A 20,574-nucleotide genomic window follows, 5' to 3' on the forward strand; every position below is an offset into this window, starting at 1 on the left:
TTCAATTCAAAGTGATGCCCTTTGGGATGAAAAATGCCCCTGCCACCTTTCAGAGGTTAGTCAAGCAGGTGTTGGCTGGGCTGGATGAGTTCAGTGCCGCCTACCTGGATGACATTGCTGTTTTCAGTTCCACATGGGAGGAACATCTGCAACACCTCTGGAGAGTGTTAGAGGCCCTTCAGAAGGCAGGCCTCACTATTAAGGTAAGCAAGTGCCAAATAGGGCAGGGTTCTGTGGTGTACTTGAGACACCAGGTAGGGAGTGGCCAGGTGGCACCCATACAGCCAAAAAAAAGGCACCATTCTGGTTTGGGAGCCTCCCAAAACCCAGACTGAGGTGAGGGCCTTTTTAGTCCTCACTGGCTATTACAGGAGGTTTGTCAAGGGGTATGGTACCATTGTGACCGCCTTGACTGAGTTGACCTCTAAGAAACAACCAAGAAAGTGATCTGGACAGAGGCTTGCCAGACCACTTTTGATGCCCTGAAGGCTGCCATGTGCACAACACCTGTGCTGAAGGCACCTGACTACTCCAAGGAGTTTGCTGTGCAAACAGATGCCTCAGAGCATGGTATTGGGGTGGTACTCTCACAGCTTAATGAAGAGGGCCTAGATCAACCCGTAGCCTTCATTAGCAGGAGGTTGCTTCCCAGGAAACGTAGGTGGAGTGCCATAGAACATGAAGCGTTTGCTGTGGTCTGGGCACTGAAGAAGTTAAGGCCCTACTTGTTTGGGACTCACTTCTGGGTTCAGACCAACCACAGGCCCCTCAGATGGTTAATGCAGATGAAGAGTGAGAATCCAAAACTGTTGAGGTGGTCCATTTCCCAACAGGTGATGGACTTTACCGTGAAACACCGCCCTAGTACAGAACACGCCAATGCTGATGGTCTGTCCTGATTCTTCTACGAGGTTGGGTAATTGCTCCGCACTTTCAGCTGGGGGGAACACCTGCTAGACTTTTCATCCTTGGCGTGGTCTCCCTTAACTTTTGGCCTCTGTTTCCCAGGTTGTCGAGGTGTGTGGGACTCTGTTTTTGCTGTTTTTGTTCCTCTGGGCACTTTACCACTGCTAACTAGTGCTAAAGTGTAAGTACTCCTATAAAAAATGTGTATGTAATTGGTTCATCCATGACTGCCATATTTCACTTACAAGAATGTCCCTAGTACAGTGCACTAGAGGTGCCCAGGGCCTGTAAATCACATGCTACTAGTGGGCCTGCAGCACTGATCGTGCCACCCACATTAGTAGCTCTGTAAGCATGGCTCAGGCCTGCCACTGCAGTGTTTGTTTGTGCAGTTTTAAACTGTATATTCGACTTGGCAAGTGTACCTGGTTGCCAGGCCTAAACCTCCCCTTTTCCTACATGTAAGACACACCTAAGGTAGGCCCTAGTAGCCCTAAGGGCAGGGTGCAGTGTATGGTTAAGGTAGGACATATAGTAATGTGTTTTATATGTCCTGATATTGAAATACTGTTGAATTTGTTTTTCACTGTTGCAAGGCCTTTCCCTCTCATAGGTTAACACGGGGGCTACCTTTAAATATGATTAAAGTGTAGATTCCCTTTGGGAGTGGATAGACATGGGAGTTTAGGGTATCTGAGCTAACAATTTAAAAATACATCTTTTTGTTGTTTTTAAGATTGTGTGTTTGAAAATGCCACTTTTAGAAAGTGATAATTTTCTTGCTTAAACCATTTCTGTGACTCTGCCTGTTTGTGTTTTTCCTGTCTGGGTCAGTTTGACAGTTGGGCTGGTTGCACCTCTCTCTAGACAGTGACACAAAGGGTGCTGGGGTGTAGTCTGCATTTCCTGATGAGCCATCTGTGCTAGGAGGGAGGGGAGGAGTGGTCACTCACACATGAAAGGGCTGTGCCTGCCCTCACACAATGCAGTCTCCAATCCCCCTGGTGTGTGTCTGGGGCCTGGCCTGGGCAAGGCAGGATTTCAGAAACAAGAGAGACTTTACTTTGAAGGAAGCCTACTTCAAAGGGCAAAATGGGTATAAGAAGGGCACCCAAAACCACAGACTTTAGAACACTTCTGGAAACCCAGAGGAACCTCTGTCTGGAGAAGAGCTGAAGAGCTGAGGAAGAAGAGCTGCCCTGTCTGTGACTGTGCTTTGTGGAGCTATCCAGCAGTTGCTGCTTCTGCCTGTGAGGACAAAGACTGAACTTTGTGTGCCTTCCTTCTTGTGAAGAACTCTCCAAAGGATTGAATTAGAGCTTGCCTCCTGTTGTTTGAAGTCTCAGGGACAGCAAAGACTTCTCTCTGCCAGCACCTGGAGCCTCTGCTGAGACTCCTACTCTGCCAAATGGTGCCCATCCAGTTCCTGGGTCCCTAAGTGAGAAATCAACGCACCGACCGCCGTGCAGGGAGAAGATCGATGCAACTCTGGCTTCGGGCTGAAAATCGATGCTCTCCTGCAGCGCTACTGAAAGATCGACGCACGCGGCTGGAGAAACGACATGCAGCATCGCTGATGGAGGCTGGTGAGATCGCAACCCGCGCTGCGTGGTTTTCGGATCATTGTGCGGCAGGATTTCCGACACAAACATCACTAGGCGTGAACAAACTAAGCGAATCATGTGTATTACTAACTCTTTGAAATTCAGTCAAGTAATAAATGAGTAATGTTACATTTCACTCCTAGACCATGTGGACAATAACCCATATTATGGCAGACTCTTTTAAAAAACGATGGCATTCTCCAGATAGGGTCTAGGCCTATGCAAATCTTAAAAATTTACTTTCTAATCCTTTTATCTGGAGCATTAGTAAGATATGGGAGTATTCCCACATCTCCCAAATGTCAAATATAATGTTTAACAGATTTTGAAGCCATCTCTGTTTGACAACAAGCTAACCATCCTTGTTGGTTCACTGAGCAAAGCTTTTACTTTTCCATTTTAATTTGTGTGTTAAGATTAAAAACATCAAACCCAAGCTGGGAATTAGAGTCAAACTCAGAGATTGGGCATACAATGTAATCTGAGTGAGACTGGCCATCCCTCCGAATAAGAGAAGTCAATATACAGTTATCCTCATCATTCATAAGGGAAGATAGGAACCTCAAGGCATACGTTTTAACTAAAAAGTCCAACAAGGGCAAACCTAAGTTGAGTCATAGAGCCTGGATCATTACATTCTGAGCAACAAAAAAAGCTTCTTAAAACACATCCTTTTCACACTATCCCAGTTTACTTGGTTATCTAGACATAGCAACTCAGTCCCATATAGGGATTAGAGGACTGGTTTGCTTCAAATCACTTTTTTAAGAGGGTCAATTGATGACCTACCATTATGGACATCACATCTTTTTAGGGCATTTTAGGTGGTCATTAAAGAGGATTTTAAGATGTGCATATGCATGTCCCATCGCAGATCCTCTCAGAAGTGAGGCCCTAAGTACTTATACGCCTTCACCTGCTCCAAGGACATGTTCTTAAGAAACCATGAAAACGCCTTAGGTCTTTGTGAGAAGATTAAGGTGTTAGTTATGTCAATATTTATCATAAGTTTATTATTCTCATGATATGAAAGGAGATCATTACGTTTTTGCTGCAGACTGATAGGAGTATAGTCCTTAAGGACAAGGTCATCGGCATACATAAGACAGAGAGTATGATACCCTCAGATTTTATGGAATGAGATTTAGACAGAACAAGGTTGGTGGAGAGACCATAAATGAACAGACTAAAAAGCAGGACATCTAGAACACATATTTGACTAGCCCATTTTTTACAGGAATTTTATCAGACAGAACGCCATTTCCATTTAAGTCCACCTGCACCCACTTTTGCAAATGCAGCTTTTAGAGCATAAGCGGAAGATCAAGGGGATTTTATAATCCTTTAATTTATTCCACAGCATTGCACAGTCAATCAGATCAAAAGCAGCTCAAAAGTCACCAAAGAAGCATTATAATTTGACAGCAGAGTTTGCCGACTGACTCACCGCTGTCCAAAGGAACAGCCAAACATGCACTGTAGAATAATTTTCCCTAAAGCCTCTCTGCTCTCTAGGTATAATGCCTGCTCTGAAGGCCCAACTTTCGAAATGTAATAAGACGGTTTATGCTTAGATCTTCGAAGCAGACTCTGGTAAAGAGATAATGCAATAATTGGCAGGTTCAGATCATTTGCCTTTTTAAATGAATGTGTTTTATAATGGCAACTTTCCAAGAGTGAGGCATTAGACCTGTACTTGTCAGCCACTTGAAGAAGGGGATAAGAAGATTGGACCACCATAGTGGGTTACTTTAGATACTGTGGCAGGAGAGAGCCGTAGCTAGTGGCATGGTAAGGTTTAATTTTGTAAATTAGGTGAGCGAGAACTGCCATGTCCCGGAAGTCTGTAAGTATAGAAGAAGTTGCTGATTCAGATGTAGTCTCTGCTGAGTTAGACAAACATCTACATAATTCAGGAATATAGTTCACCCATCAGGATTTTCAGACCTGGACCTCAAGGCTAATTGGAAAAACTCTTACTTCCATGTTTACCAACTGCCAAAATAATTTAGCTTTGCTCTGGGAAATAGTTTGGCTCATTATATCACAATGGTAGTCATAAAACCTATGTTTCTTTTAGAGCATTTGGTACTTCTTTTATGCTAAAATTAGCTCATGATTGATTTAATTACTACCTCTTTTTTTGGTTGAGCTCGGCAGCGCTGTCTGCTTAACATGTTGTATTCAATATGGGCTTTTTACCACGCCCACTCTTGCAATTGGTTTTTTGTTGTGCTTTTCTTAAATGCTTCTTTATTATTGGTTCATTATTCAAAGTGTCTCTTCTTTTTTGTGCTTAGTTCCCTCACAGGGGCTATCACTAAGAGAACATTTTTGTTTGCCATCAAAATACGCTCAAGCTTCATCCTGTTACAGCGTGTGATGGCCTCTCCTCTGAGCCAACTTCACTGATTGATCCTTTATGTTGGCTGACTCTGCCCATCTGTTGCATCCTCGCTGGTACCCCCTCCCTCCTGTCAATGCTGCCGTCCTTCCTGCGTGAACGTGTGCTAGGTGAGGCAGCTGTTAAGTTGCGAGTTGGAACGTCTAGCCCAAGGCTTTATAATCACACTTTAGGAAATACCAAAGGGCTGAGTTAACTGCTGTCTCTCGGGACAGTACCTGTTGCATATGCAGGTTTTCTGTGTGCGCACCTCCGGCCCTGTTTTAGCATCATACGCACTGACTGCAGAAATTATTGCCTCTTCACGGATGTATGCTGGACAGCAGTGGCGCACCTGCCACCCGCACAGGGCATGTCAAGCAGGATCTTTCCCCTTTGTTTTTCTAGATATCCAGGTTCAAAACCCCAGACATTCAACTGCACAACCTGCATATGTTTATAGCACAGGGCTTGAGATAGTTCATTTAGAACTATCACAAAGTACTTTACACGGTAGCCATTATTTTACACAGGTCTGATCATATATTTTTGAATAGTCTTTAACATGTCCTAGGTCTGGTTAATTATGGTGTGGAATTTCCTCCCTGGCCCCTCTGCCCTCCTCTCTTTTCCCTGGCTCAATAGTTTCCTTCTTGTATACCCTCATCGGTCGCACTTGCTCAGTCCCAATCACACACCTTCCCCTCTCCTGCATGATGCTGAATCTACTATGTTTTCTTGTTTTGCGATGCTTTTAACATCACTTTCCCTCATTCTTTTTCCGTTTTTTGGAGAAAGAAAAAAAAGAGGACGCTGGAACACAGTCTGCCAAATTACTTGCTGGCTGCCCAATCCTCCCCTCCCCACCTCACCCGGGAAAGGGAAAAGTCACTGTGCCCCAGAGAGCCCTATCCAGTTGATATAAACTGTGCAGTCGGGTGGGCGTACCACAACTCTGCAATCATTCCCAGAGACCAGGAGAGAAGAGCAGCCTGAAAACCTCCTCTCATCTCTTTTTTACAACTCTGTTTTCACACTCTCTTCCTTTTATCTTTTTCACTTTAACATTCCTGCTCACCCACTCACCTCTAAGCACTACAGTTTACAATCAGCCTGTCAATATTTTGACAGCTATGTACTTTCTTTGCACACTTTCGATTAAAATCAGTTACAAGAAGCAAACTTGTTTATTGCTCTGTGTGCATTGTGGAGAGGCCAAGGATTGAATGCGTTCTAAATATATTTATGGCGCAGTGACAACCACTGTGAGAAACTAGGCTACTTTCAGTCTCAGCTCAAGAGGTTACAAATTGTCCCATTATAAACAATCACACAGGTGCCTAGAGGCAACTCAGTTCAAATTAGGCACATTTCACGAATACTGCGCTGCATAATACATTCAGAAACACATATGGATAGCACGATTAACTGAAAGATCTGAAATATAAATAGGAACTACATCCCTGACAGATCGTTTTTTTTAGTTATTCTTCACACATTTTTCAGTGTTTTTTCCTGTAAAATTAAGGATATGAATATATGGCCAGATAGGGGCCCCATTCCACTGCGGACAGCGGCTCAATAAATTTACATTTTGATTGCTTTTTTTCTATTTTATGGAATCAGGGATGATGGGTCACATAACTCCCTTCCATTCCTCTGACTGAGAATTTACAGCTGGATTTTGCTGACAACACTTCCATTTTTTAGGTCGTGTGCACAAGCACCTTGACCTGTTGTTGGAATTGTGGGCTTTTAACAATGCCCACCTCACGCACATCACTTTCACTTGTTCGTGGGCTTGCTTTAAAAATATCCTTTGTTATCATTGGTAAATGCTTTATGTTTGTCATCCCTTGGGGAAGTTTTGTTACCACCCTGCAGACTGACCCTGTTACATGGATAATTGCACGACTGCAGATATGTTTGACTGGGAGCGAATGTCTTTTTCCTTTTGTGTCTCTCTTTCGCACTTATGCTCATGGCAGCTAAGGCTCTTTGAATCAGGTCACTTTTGTCAACTAATACTTTTAATTTTCAATTTGTGTGGCAAGAAAAGCCCAGTTAGGAATTTACATCATCAATACCTCTAACTGGAGCAAATGAGAGACCGAATGCATTGCAAATACTTGTTTTACGCTGGTCTTCACCCATGGACGCTCCACTTCAGCCCATAATAAAACTGTTAAATCTTAATGCAGCATTCACTGTCAACCTGCGCTCCCCTTATCGCACAACTTTGTCACCATGAGTGTTTTCTACTATCATAGTTTATGTACTTACCCCATTAAGAGTGACCTCTGACCTGTTTTTGGCCGGAGCTCGCTCCCCTGTGCCTGCAGCACCACCTAGCTGCACCGTGTCCCTGACCCCCGCCCACGCTACCGATCGCGTGTTCGAGGCCCTCCTCCACCCACAGGCACGCGCCTAGTGGGCTTCTGGTAAGCTTTACTAGACTTTTACATTGTACTAGTGTGTCTGTTTTTTCCTTCTCACTTGTTGTGCCCTGTTTTTGTTGTTTGTTTCGTTTTCTATTATGCCTTGTTCCTGTCTTTTCTGTTTGTGTCGTTTACCTTCACATTTGTTGTGCCCTGTCCTTGCCGTTTGTGTCATTTTCTATTGTGCCTTGTTCCTGATTGTGCCCACTTTGCCGTAGTTTTTCTGCCCAGTCTGTGTCTTTTTTCCCTGCCGCTGCATCCCTGCGGCCCCGCCCCCCTCGCGCCCCCATTCGCTTTTCCCTCCCGCCTCCAGTCTCCCAGCTGCTCCTCCCTCCCCCTTTTAATGGCGGTCGCTGCAAGATGCGGGTGAGTGACCCCTGGCCTATTTTTGGCCGGAGCTCGCTCCCCCGCGCCTGCTGCACCACCTAGCTGCACCATGTCTCTGACCCCCGGCCACGCTGCCGATCGCGTGTTCGAGGCCCTCCTCCACCCGCTAAAACCCGCCTGCGCCTCATCCCTGGCGTCTAGTGGGCTTCTGGTAAGCTTTACTAGACTTTTACATTGTACTAGTGTGTCTGTTTTCCTTCTCACTTGTTGTGCCCTGTCTTTGCTCTTTGTGTTGTTTTCTATTGTACATTGTTCCTGTCTTAGCAGTTTGTGTCATTTACCTTCACATTTGTTGTGCCCGGTCCTTGCCGTTTGTGTCGTTTTCTATTGTGCCTTGTTCCTGATTGTGCCCACTTTGCCATAGTTTTTCTGCCCAGTCTGTCTTTTTTCCCTGCCGTTGCTTCCCTGCGGCCCGCCCCCTCACACCCCCATTTGCTTTCCCCTCCCGCCTCCCAGCTGCCCCTCCCTCCCACCTCCTCCTCTTAACGGCAGTCACTGCACGACGCGGGTTAGTGACCCCTGACCTGTTTTTGTCCGGAGCTCGCTCCCCTGTGCCTGCAGCCCCACCTAGCTGCATCGTGTCCCTGACCCCCGCCCACGCTGCCGATCGCATGTTCGAGGCCCTCCTCCACCCGCAGACACCCGCCTGCACCTCATCCCTGGCATCTAGTGGGCTTCTGGTAAGATTTACTAGACTTTTACATTGTACTAGTGTGTCTGTTTTCCTTCTCACTTGTTGTGCCCTGTCTTTGCTGTTTGTGTTGTTTTCTATTGCGCCTTGTTCCTGTCTTTGGTGTTTGTGTTGTTTACCTTCACATTTGTTGTGCTCTGTCCTTGCCGTTTGTGTTGTTTTCTATTGTGCCTTGTTCCTGATTGTGCCCACTTTGCCATAGTTTTTCTGCCCAGTCTGTGTCTTTTTTCCCCGCCACTGCATCCCTGCGGACCTGCCCCCCTCACGCCCACATTAGCTTTCCCCTCCCACCTCTCGCCTCCCAGCTGCTCCTCCCTCCAACCTCCCCCTCTTAATGGCGGTCGCTGCGCAACACGGGTGAGTGACCCCTGACCTGTTTTTGGCCGGAGCTCGCTCCCCTGCGCCTGCAGCACAACCTAGCTGCACTGTGTCCCTGACCCCCGCCCACGTTGCTGATCGCATGTTCGAGGCCCGCCTCCACCCACAGACACCCGCCTGCGCCTCATCCCTGGCGTCTAGTGGGCTTCTGGTAAGCTTTACTAGACTTTTACATTGTACTAGTGTGTCCGTTTTCCTTCTCACTTGTTGTTCCCTGTCTTTGCTGTTTGTGCCGTTTTCTATTGTGCCTTGTTCCTGTCTTTGCTGTTTGTGTCATTTACCTTCACATTTGTTGTGCCCTGTCCTTGCCGTTTGTGTCGTTTTCTATTGTGCCTTGTTCCTGATTGTGCCCACTTTGACGTAGTTTTTCTGCCCAGTCTGTGTCTTTTTTCCCTGCTGCTGCGTCCCTGCGGCCCCGCTCCCTTGCGCCCCCATTTGCTTTCCACTCCTGCCTCCCGCCTCCCAGCTGCTCCTCCCTCCCACCTCCCCCTCTTACTGGTGGTCGCTGCGCGATGCGGATGAGTGACCCCTGACGTGTTTTTGGCCGGAGCTCGCTCCCCCGCGCCTGCAGCACCACCTAGCTGCACTGTGTCCCTGGCCCACGCTGCCGATTGCGTGTTCGAGGCCCTCCTCCACCCGCAGACACCCGCCTGCACCACATCCTTGGCGTCTAGTGGGCTTCTGGTAAGCTTTACTAGACTTTTACCTTGTACTAGTGTGTATGTTTTCCTTCTCACTTGTTGTGCCCTTTTTTTGCTGTTTGTGTCGTTTTCTATTGTGCTTTGTTCCTGTCTTTGCTGTTTGTGTCATTTACCTTCACATTTGTTGTGCTGTGTCCTTGCCATTTATGTCGTTTTCTATTGTGCCTTGTTCCTGATTGTGCCCACTTTGCCGTAGTTTTTCTGCCCAGTATGTTTCTTTTTTCCCTGCTGCTGCGTCCCTGCGGCCCTGCCCTCCTCACGACCCCATTTGCTTTCCCCTCCCACATCCCACCTCCCAGCTGCTCCTCCCTCCCACCTTCCCCTCTTAATGGCGGTCGCTGCGTGATGCGGGTGAGTGATTCTGACCTGTTTTTGGCCGGAGCTCGCTCCCCTGCGCCTGCAGCACCACCTAGCTGCACTGTGTCCCTGACCCCCGCCCATGCTGCCAATCACGTGTTCGAGGCCCTCCTCCACCCGCAGACACCCGCCTGCGCCTCATCCCTGGCGTTGAGTGAGCTTCTGGTAAGCTTTACTAGACTTTTACATTGTACTAGTGTGTCTGTTTTCCTTCTCACTTTTTGTGCCCTGTCTTTGTTGTTTGTGTCATTTTCTATTGTGCCTTGTTCCTGTCTTTGCTGTTTGTGTCGTTTACCTTCACATTTGTTGTGCCCTGTCCTTGCCGTTTGTGTCATTTTCTATTGTGCCTTGTTCCTGATTGTGCCCACTTTTCCGTAGTTTTTCTGCCCAGTCTGTGTCTTTTTTCCCCACCGTTGCGTCTCTGCGGCCCGCCCCCTCATGCCCCCATTTGCTTTCCCCTCCCACCTCTCGCCTCCCAGCTGCTCCTCCCTCCCACCTCCCCCTCTTAATGGTGCTCACTGCACGGCCACACGGCTGGCGTGTCAGAGGCACTCCCGTCTGTGCCACCCCAGCCAAGACCTCCCCAGACATCACTAATCCTCACATACTCTCCACTACCTCAACCCAGTACCACTCCCCGCCTGCACCCAAACCAGCCCCACACACACACAGGGCCCCTTCACCTGCTACACCTGCCTATTCTCCTGCTCCACCTCTCACACCTCCAACACCCACACGCCCCACACCAAACCCAGCCCCCAACACCAAACACAAAAACCAAAACGCAACTAACTGCCACACAGCCACAGCACACACCAACAGACCCCACCACAAAAAAGCCCACAACCTGAACACACCACAACCACGCCGACCCACAGCGACACCACGAGCACCCACACCAACACTATCATTCAACACAACAACAACACCCCCCACAACCACCTCAACTGCTTGCTCCTAAACACCCGCTCTCTACACAAACATGCCACAGAACTCTGGGACCTCATCACATCACACTCACCTGACATCGTCTTCCTCACGGAAACCTGGACAAACCACTCTTCAGAGCTCGACGTAGCCATAGCCACCCCCATGGGATACAAACTCCAATGCAAGGACCGCCTTAACAAGCCAGGAGGTGGCATCGCCATCCTGCACAAAGACACCATTAAGGTCACCACCAACACCCATGACACCCTCAACAACGCAGAACACATGCACTTCCTAAGCCACATAAACAACAACACCACCCTCAGAGGCACACTTGTATACAGACCCCCAGGGCCACGCCCCCCCTTCTGTGACACCATCGCTGACCCCATCAGCCCGCACGCCCTCATCTCCAAAGATTACATCCTCCTCAGCGATTACAACTTTCACCTAGAGAACCCCCACGACCACAACTCCTCCTCCCTCCTAGACAACCTCACCAACCTCGGACTCAAGCAACTGGTCACAGCACCCACCCACTCAGCAGGACACACACTTGATGCAATCATCACTTCGAGCCAACACATAACCTAAACCCACACCACTGAACTCCACTGGACTGACCACCACTGCATCCAATTCTCCTTCGCCAAACCCCTCACACACCACCACCAACCCACCACCCCTTACCGCATGTGGGACAAGATCCCCACAGAATGCCTGAACTCCCAACTGGCACGGAACCCCCCCAACATCAATGACCCCAACACTGCAGCACATATCCTCACAAAATGGATCACCACCTGTGCAGATTCACTCGCCACCCTCAGAAAAAACATTACCACCAGCAACATCAAGAACGCCCCATGGTTCACTGCCGAACTCCAAGATTCCAAGCGCAAATGCCTCAAAGCAGAGAAAGCCTGGCGACAAGAACCCTCCACCACAAACTTCTCCACCCTCAAAACCTCCACTCGCAACCACCACCAACTCATACGCACCACCAAAAGGTGCTCATAGACAACAACTCCCAAAACAGCAAAGAACTCTTTACCGTCATCAAAGAGCTCTCCAAACCCAAAGCCAGCAACCTAGACCCCACACACACACAGGCCCTCTGCAACTCCCTCTCAAACCACTTCCACTGCAAAATCCTGGACATACACAACAGCTTCATACCACACACACCCACCACACACACCCACACCCGTCCAACACAGACCCCCCTCACACCCCACCCAGCCTACTTACCACCTGGGCCCCAACCACCGACGAAGAAACGGAAAAAAACAATCACTTTCATCCACTCTGGATCACCCTCTGACCCCTGCCACCCATCGGATCTACAACAAAGCCAGCCCAACCATCGCCCCCAAACTTGGAGACATAATCAACAGCTCATTCGACACCGACACCTTCCCAGACCCCTGGAAGCACGCGGAAGTCACCGCACTGCTAAAAAAAACAAAGCTGACCCAGACGACCTCTCCAACTACCGCCCCATCTCCCGCCTCCCTTTCCCCGCCAACGTCGCTGAGAAACTAGTGAATGCCCATCTATCCCACTTCCTCGAGGAAAACCACACACTCTACCCCTCCCAATCTGGGTTCCACAAGAACCATAGCATGGAAACCGCCCTCATCACATGCACTGACGACATCAGAACCAAAGTCGACAGGGGCGAGACCGTCACACTCATTCTCCTGGACCTCTCCACAGCCTTTGACACTGTCTGCCACCAAACACTCCGTACACGCCTCCACAACAATGGGATTCGACACAAAGCCCTAGACTGGATCTCCTCCTTCCTCACCGATAGAACCCAAAAAGTCCACCTCCCACCCTTCCAATCCACTGCCAGCAAAATCATTTGCGGAGTCCCCCAAGGATCCTTCCTCAGCCCCACACTCTTCAACATCTACATGATCCCACTAGCCAACATCCTCCAACCACAAGGTATCACCATCCTCTCCTACGCAGATGACACCCAACTCATCTTCTTCCTCACCCGCAACCCTACTAACGCCAAAACCAACCTCCACGCTGCACTCCTTGACACCTCCACCTCGATGACAGCTAACCACCTCAAGCTCAACTCCAACAAAACTGAGATCATCATTTTCGGCCCCCACAAATCCATATGGGACACCTCCTGGTGGCCCACCTACCTAGGCCCGCACCTACCCCCGCAAACCACGCACGCAAACTTGGCATCATCCTCGACCCCTCCCTCTCTATGACCCAGCAAATCAATGCCGTCACCTCCTCCTGTTTCAACACACTGCACATGCAAAAAAACCTTCAAATGGATTCCCACAGTGGCCAGAAAGACCGTCACTCACGCACTAATCAGCAGCAGGCTAGACTACAGCAACACCCTCTATGCCGGCACCACACTCAAACTCAAGCACAAACTCCAGAGAATCCAGAACACAGCCACACGCCTCATCATGGACCTCCCCCGCCATGAACACATCTCACCACACCTCAAATCCCTTCACTGGCTCCCCATAGACAAAAGGATCACCTTCAAAATCCTCATCCACGCACACAAATCCCTCCACAACACCGGCCCATCCTACCTCAACAATAGAATAAACTTCCACACCCCCACCCGCCACCTCTGATCAGCCAACCTCGCCCTCGCCACAGTCCCCCGCATCCAAGACACCACCACAGTAGGCAGATCCTTCTCATATCTCGCCCCAAGGCCAGGAACTCCCTCCCCACCAACCTCCGCAAGACCCAAGACCTTCTGCTCTTCAGAAAAAAACTCAATACATGGCTTTTTCGAACAGTGAGCGTCCTACCCCCCCTCCCACCAGCGCCTTAAGACACTCACGGGTGAGTAGCGCGCTATACAAATTGTTTGATTGATTGATTAACAATGGTTTTCACAAACACGCTAGAAGCAGTGTGAACATTTCCACCAAGTCCTTCTCCCTTTGAAAGCAACAAGTTAAATATTCGTGCATAAACTAACAGAAAGCTTTGGGAACAGAACAGTACTTAGGTTGTTTTATTTGCAGCCGTGTGAGTCAGAGGTATTGTGAGGTTTACGTCCCTCAAACCCATGCCCTCCTCCTCTTTTTAGGGTGTCTTCTGCGTTGACTGGTCCTCCCTCCTTATTCGTCTATAGCCTTCTCTCCCCTTCTTTCTCTCACACTCTGGCCCTCATTCTGACCTTGGCGGGCGGCGGAGGCCGCCCGCCAAAGTCCCGCCGTCAGGTTACCGTTCCGCGGTCGAAAGACCGCGGCGGTAATTCTGACTTTCCCGCTGGGCTGGCGGGCGGTCGCCTTCAGGCCGCCCGCCAGCCCAGCGGGAAAGAGGCTTCCACGATGAAGCCGGCTCGGAATCGAGCCGGCGGAGTGGAAGCTGTGCGACGGGTGCAGTTGCACCCGTCGCGTATTTCACTGTCTGCGCAGCAGGCAGTGAAATACATTTAGGGGCCCTCTTACGGGGGCCCCTGCAATGCCCATGCCAGTGGCATGGGCACTGCAGGGGCCCCCAGGGGCCTCGCGACCCCCCCTACCGCCATCCGGATCCCGGCGGTCGGACCGCCGGGATCTGGATGGCGGTAGGGGGGGTCGGAATCCCCTCGGCGGCGCAGCAAGCTGCGCCGCCTTGGAGGATTCAATGGGGCGGCGGTACACTGGCGGGAGCCCGCCAGTGTTGCCGGTCCGACCGCGGCTTTACCGCCGCGGTCGGAATCCCCATTGGAGCACCGCCGGCCTGTCGGCGGTGCTCCCGCGGTCCTCCGCCCTGGCGGTCTTTGACCGCCAGGGTCAGAATGACCGCCTCTATCTGCTCTTTTGTATTAAGTTTATTTACCACATCCTGCACAAACTACCTATCCCTCTTGATCCTCCTTTCTATCTACTCAGCTCTCACCCCATCTATTCACCATGCCACATAACTCCAATACACAAATACACTCCACGCCACACAATTCTACAACTAACAATTTCATTACAACCCACCAGGTTCCACTCCACATCACATACATCCACTACACTCCAAACCAAAACACACAGGTAAAAGACATTGGGGGTTATTCTAACTTTGGAGGAGGTGTTAATCCGTCCCAAAAGTGACGGAAAAGTGACGGATTTACCACCAGCCGTATTACGAGTCCATTATATCCTATGGAACTCGCAATACGGCTGGTGGTATATCCGTCACTTTACCGTCACTTTTGGGACGGATTAACACTCCTCCAAAGTTAGAATAACCCCCATTGTTATTTGCAATGCCAATAGCTCTAACTCTTGCAAATGAGAGACCTATTGGATTGCAAATGCTTGTTATAGATTGTCGAGAGAGGCAATTAAGAGCTTTCCTTAACAGATGGCTATTTGATTTTCAACAGCCTAAAATACACCTTTCTCTGCTAATTTATTTTAAAACAACATGATCTGAATTTGGCCTTCAGCATTATAAATACTTGTTTTCATCAGTGCATTGTACCTTGCCAAGCTGTCATCATTACCAGCAGTTCTATGGAAGGAATCTAACCTTACAGTAAATAATCATTGCAGATTTTCACCTGAAACTGTGACCCACGAAACGATTGGTTACAACTTGGACTTAATTCAATACACGTTGGTCAGTGGAAAAGAAATCAATCAACCTAAAATCAGCTACAATGTTAAATTACTCATTGGGTACAAATACAAAATGAATCGGGGTCACACTCTCAGAGTTTCTGAAAGTTGCTTTTGCCAGCCTGCTGTCTGCGAATTGGCCGTTAAATGTAGCAGGTTTTCTTGCTATTAACAGGGACAGCAGCTCTTATTCTCTACCTATGGTTTTACTCACTTCGGCAGCTAGAAAAGGGATTTCATACATGCCCAATAATTCAACCTGCACTTTATCAAAAGCATGCAAAGACATTTTGGAATTCAAATTTCCTGCCAGAATAAAAAAGCAGACTTAAAGCAAACACGTACCATCAACAAATCATTATCAGGCTTAGTTGCATTTTCCGCGAAAACTGTCACGTTTGATGGGAAATAGACATTTATTAATGACCTAGGGAAGGCTGAGAAGGATGATGTATTATTGTAACAGACAAATGCCAATTACAAGTGGTGTCCACAATTACTACCTTCTTCCCGTAAAGTACAGATACCATGATAAGTTTCCTCCCTCCAGATAAACGGCTATAAGCACTTGAAGAGGCATTTTTAACACAACTAAGGTACCCATTAAGGTTTGAGATGTACCGTAATCAACTTTTCTAGAGAATAAAAATCAAACAGTTTGGATATTTGAATTCACAATTTAAGTAATTTAGATATTTTTTTTTTTTACCCAGGACCTTTCTGTGTGAGACATTCGGTTAGTCCAGGTTGCCCTTTCACCCACAAGCACGCACCCTTAGAAGAGAAAGATCCTCTCAAGTTTCTTGTGGAGCTTTTTTTGGAGTGCAAAGGAGAATGATGATTGAAACGAGTCATTGCTAAACCGGAAGTTAGGAAATGAGATTGTGATCAGCCTCCTCAAGTGGTCGAAAGCACCAAGATTTATTTTGTGTGGGTGCGAGAATTTGAGGTGGGGAAGCTCCACTTGTGTTGCAGACAGTCCTCTGTGCCTACTCAAGAACGATGCGTGTGTCTGTAAGGTTTGCTTCATTACATCTGCCTCTGACCTTCCATCTAGAATTTCAGTGCCATAAACGCATAGCTCCAGCTCAGCTTCCCTATTAACCCCTTCTGTGCCGCGGACGTAGTGGTTACGTGCCGCGGCACAGTGCTGCTGTGCCGAGGACGTAACCACTACGTCCTCGGCACACAGCCCAGAGGGAGCGCTCTCGCTCCCTCTGTGTGCTTCCCCCCCACCCCCCAAAGTCAGGGATGGAAGGGGAAGCCCTTCCCCTTCCACCCCCGACCCCCCCCACCCCCCCCCACACCCCCATAATGACTTCATTATGGGATCCTCGCCGCACAGGAAGCCATTTGCTTCCTGTGCGGCGACGAGAGAAGAGGTGAGTTCCTCTTCCCGGTGGGTGGGGGGTTGGGGCTAAAGAGGCACCGGGGAAAAGGAAAGGCTTTTCCTTTTCCCCGGTGTCTCTTTGAGCATTCCTGCTGCCCGATCGCATTGCGATCGGGCAGCAGGAATGCCCACTAGACACCAGGGATTTGTTTTTTTTGTTGTTGTTTCCTGTTTTTGGCACGCGGGGAGCGGCCCCTTGGGCAAGGGTCGCTCCCCTTTAGGGGGCAATTACTACGGCCATTTCTGCCCCCCTTGGGGGCAGATCTGGCTACTTTTTAGCCAGATCTGCCCCCAAGGGGGGCAGAAAACATTAGATCACGAGGGATTTATATTGGTATGTGCATTTATGTGTGTGGGGGTGCCCCCTTGGGCAAGGGGCGCCCCCCCAAGGGGGCAGAGAACTGTTGATCTTTTCTGCCCCCCTTGGGGGCAGATCGGCCTATTTTTTTTAAGTCCATCTGCCCCCAAGGGGGGCAGAAGCCACTTAGGCACCAGGGATTGTGTGTGTAATGGATGGGGGGCACCCCCTTGGGCAAGGGTCGCTCCCCTTTGGGGGCATGTCTTTTAGGGTCATTTCTGCCCCCCTTGAGGGCAGATTGGCTACTTTTTAGCCAGATCTGCCCCCAAGGGGGGCAGAAAACACTAGATCACCAGGGTTTTTTATTTTTATGTGTATTTATGTGGGGGGTGCCCCCTTGGGCAAGGGGCGCCCCCCCAAGGGGGCAGAGAACTGTTGTCCTTTCCTGCCCCCCTTGGGGGCAAATCGGCCTATTTTTTTTAGGTCCATCTGCCCCCAAGGGGGGCAGAAGCCACTTAGGCACCAGGGATTGTGTGTGTAGTGGAAGGGGGGGGGGCCCCCTTGGGCAAGGGTCGCTCCCCTTTGGGGGGCATGTCTTTTAGGGCCATTTCTGCCCCCCTTGAGGGCAGATCAGCCTATTATTTTTAGGCTGATCTGCCCCAAGGGGGGCAGAAACCACTTAGACACCAGGGATAGTGTGTGTGTGTGTGTGTGTGTTAGTGGATGGGGGGGTGGGCCTTGGGCAAGGGTCGCCCCCCACTTTGCGGGCACATGTACCCAGGCCATTTCTGCACCCCTTGGACACAGATCAGCCTATTATTTTTAGGCTGGTCTGCCCACAAGGGGGGCAGAAACCACTAGAACGCCAGGGTTTTTTTAAATTTGTTTATTTTTGGGGGGGGGTCCCCTTGGTCACGGGGCGCCCCCCCAAGGGGGGCATTGACCTGTTACCCATTTCTACACCCCCTGGGGGCAGATGGGCCTATTTTCTTAGGCCCACCTGCCCCCAAGGGGGGCAGAAGCCACTTAGACACCAGGGATAGTGTGTCTGTGTGTGTGTGTGTGCTAGTGGATGGGGGGGGCCTTGGGCAAGGGTCGCCCCCCACTTTGGGGGCACATGTACCCAGGCCATTTCTGCACCCCTTGGAGACAGATCAGCCTATTATTTTTAGGCTGGTCTGCCCCCAAGGGGGGCAGAAACTACTAGAACGCCAGGGATTTTTTTTTATTTGTTTATTTTTGTGGGGGGGCGTCCCCTTGGTCACGGGGCGCCCCCCCAAGGGGGGCATTGACCTGTTGCCCATTTCTACACCCCCTGGGGGCAGATGGGCCTATTTTCTTTGGCCCATCTGCCCCCAAGGGGGGCAGAAGCCACTTAGACACCAGGGATAGTGTGTGTGTGTGTGTGTGTGTTAGTGGATGGGGGGGCCTTGGGCAAGGGTCGCCCCCCACTTTGAGGGCACATGTACCCAGGCCATTTCTGCACCCCTTGGAGACAGATCAGCCTATTATTTTTAGGCTGGTCTGCCCCCAAGGGGGGCAGAAACTACTAGAAAGCCAGGGATTTTTTTTTATTTGTTTATTTTTGTGGGGGGGCGTCCCCTTGGTCACGGGGCGCCCCCCCAAGGGAGGCATTGACCTGTTGGCCATTTCTACACCCCCTGGGGGCAGATGGGCCTATTTTGTTAGGCCCACCTGCCCCCAAGGGGGGCAGAAGCCACTTAGACACCAGGGATAGTGTGTGTGTGTGTGTGTGTTAGTGGATGGGGGGGGCCTTGGGCAAGGGTCGCCCCCCACTTTGGGGGCACATGTACCCAGGCCATTTCTGCACCCCTTGGAGACAGATCAGCCTATTATTTTTAGGCTGGTCTGCCCCCAAGGGGGGCAGAAACTACTAGAACGCCAGGGATTTTTTTTTATTTGTTTATTTTTGTGGGGGGGCGTCCCCTTGGTCACGGGGCGCCCCCCCCAAGGGGGGGCATTGACCTGTTGCCCATTTCTACACCCCCTGGGGGCAGATGGGCCTATTTTCTTAGGCCCACCTGCCCCCAAGGGGGGCAGAAGCCACTTAGACACCAGGGATAGTGTGTGTGTGTGTGTGTGTGTGTTAGTGGATGGGGGTGGCCTTGGGCAAGGGTCGCCCCCTCTTTGGGGGCACATGTACCCAGGCCATTTCTGCACCCCTTGGAGACAGATCAGCCTATCATTTTTAGGCTGGTCTGCCCCCAAGGGGGGCAGAAACCACTAGAACGCCAGGGATTTTTTTTATTTGTTTATTTTTGTGGGGGGCGTCCCCTTGGTCACGGGGCGCCCCCCCCCCCAAGGGGGGCATTGACCTGTTGCCCATTTCTACACCCCCTGGGGGCAGATGGGCCTATTTTGTTAGGCCCACCTGCCCCCAAGGGGGGTAGAAGCCACTTAGGCACCAGGGATAGTGTTGTGTGTGTTTTTTTTTTTTTTTTTTAGGGCTGTCCATGGGGACACACTACTAAAGGTATTTTCTGGCTTCCTTGGGGTAGACAGGCCTATTTTATTAGTAGGCCCATCTGCCCCTATGGCAGAATCCACTTAGGCACCAATTTCTAAATGTTTGATGGTGGGGTGTTTGTCAACTGAAGAAGTCTTTGCATTTGTGATAAAAAATGTTTTCCTCCTTTTTGTTCTAGTTCAAAGCTTTTGCTTTATTTGCTGTGGCTCCTTGCGGTTTTGGCGGTGGTTGACCTGCAGTTTGCACAGTTGCATGTTTTAGGTAAGTAAAAACAATTTTCTCCAAAGGAGTATTGTTGCCATGCATGAATGACATGTTTGTAGGGGGTGTACTAAATGCAGGATTGTGTGTGAAATTGTCCTTAGGGTTGTGCACAATGATATTTGTTTTGTCTTATTTCTAATTTGCCTTTCTTTCTTTATTTTTTGTGGGATATCATTGGTGATTGCTGTGTAGTAGCTGGTGAATCAAGCTTTTTCAGGCAAATGAGCGGTATAGTTTTTGAGTTTATAACTCTTACTACCAAAGCTACACTTTGTTACTTGTCTTACACAGTGCTGGTTGTTGGTGGTGAATTTGTCCAGTTAATTTTAGCAGGAGAGATCATGGCTAGCCGCAGGATGACCGCTCAGCAGGTGGTTGGTATGCTTTTTGAGTCACAGTCTGATCATGACTATGAGATGGACTCTGCATCTGAGGCAGAGGAGGAAGTCAGAGATTCTGGCAGTGATGTTTCTCTTGGAGGGGAATCTTCTGATGATGAAGCCACACTCAGTGCAGATGAAGGGCCTGTTTTAGAGGAGGACATTGATGTGCCAATAGTGCAGCAACCTGGGGCTGAAAGGTTTCCCGTTATAAGACCTGATGTCTGGGTTGCCCCAAACAAGGAGCAGCCAGAGTTGCCTGCCTTTACTGGTCTCCCGGGGTGTAACGCCAATACAGAGAACTTTATGCCTATCAATTTCTTTGAGTTATTCATGGATGATGTGTTTTTGGAAGAGATTGTTGAGCAGACTAAT

Source organism: Pleurodeles waltl, chromosome 1_2, assembly GCF_031143425.1.
Source record: "Pleurodeles waltl isolate 20211129_DDA chromosome 1_2, aPleWal1.hap1.20221129, whole genome shotgun sequence".
Taxonomy (NCBI): domain Eukaryota; kingdom Metazoa; phylum Chordata; class Amphibia; order Caudata; family Salamandridae; genus Pleurodeles; species Pleurodeles waltl.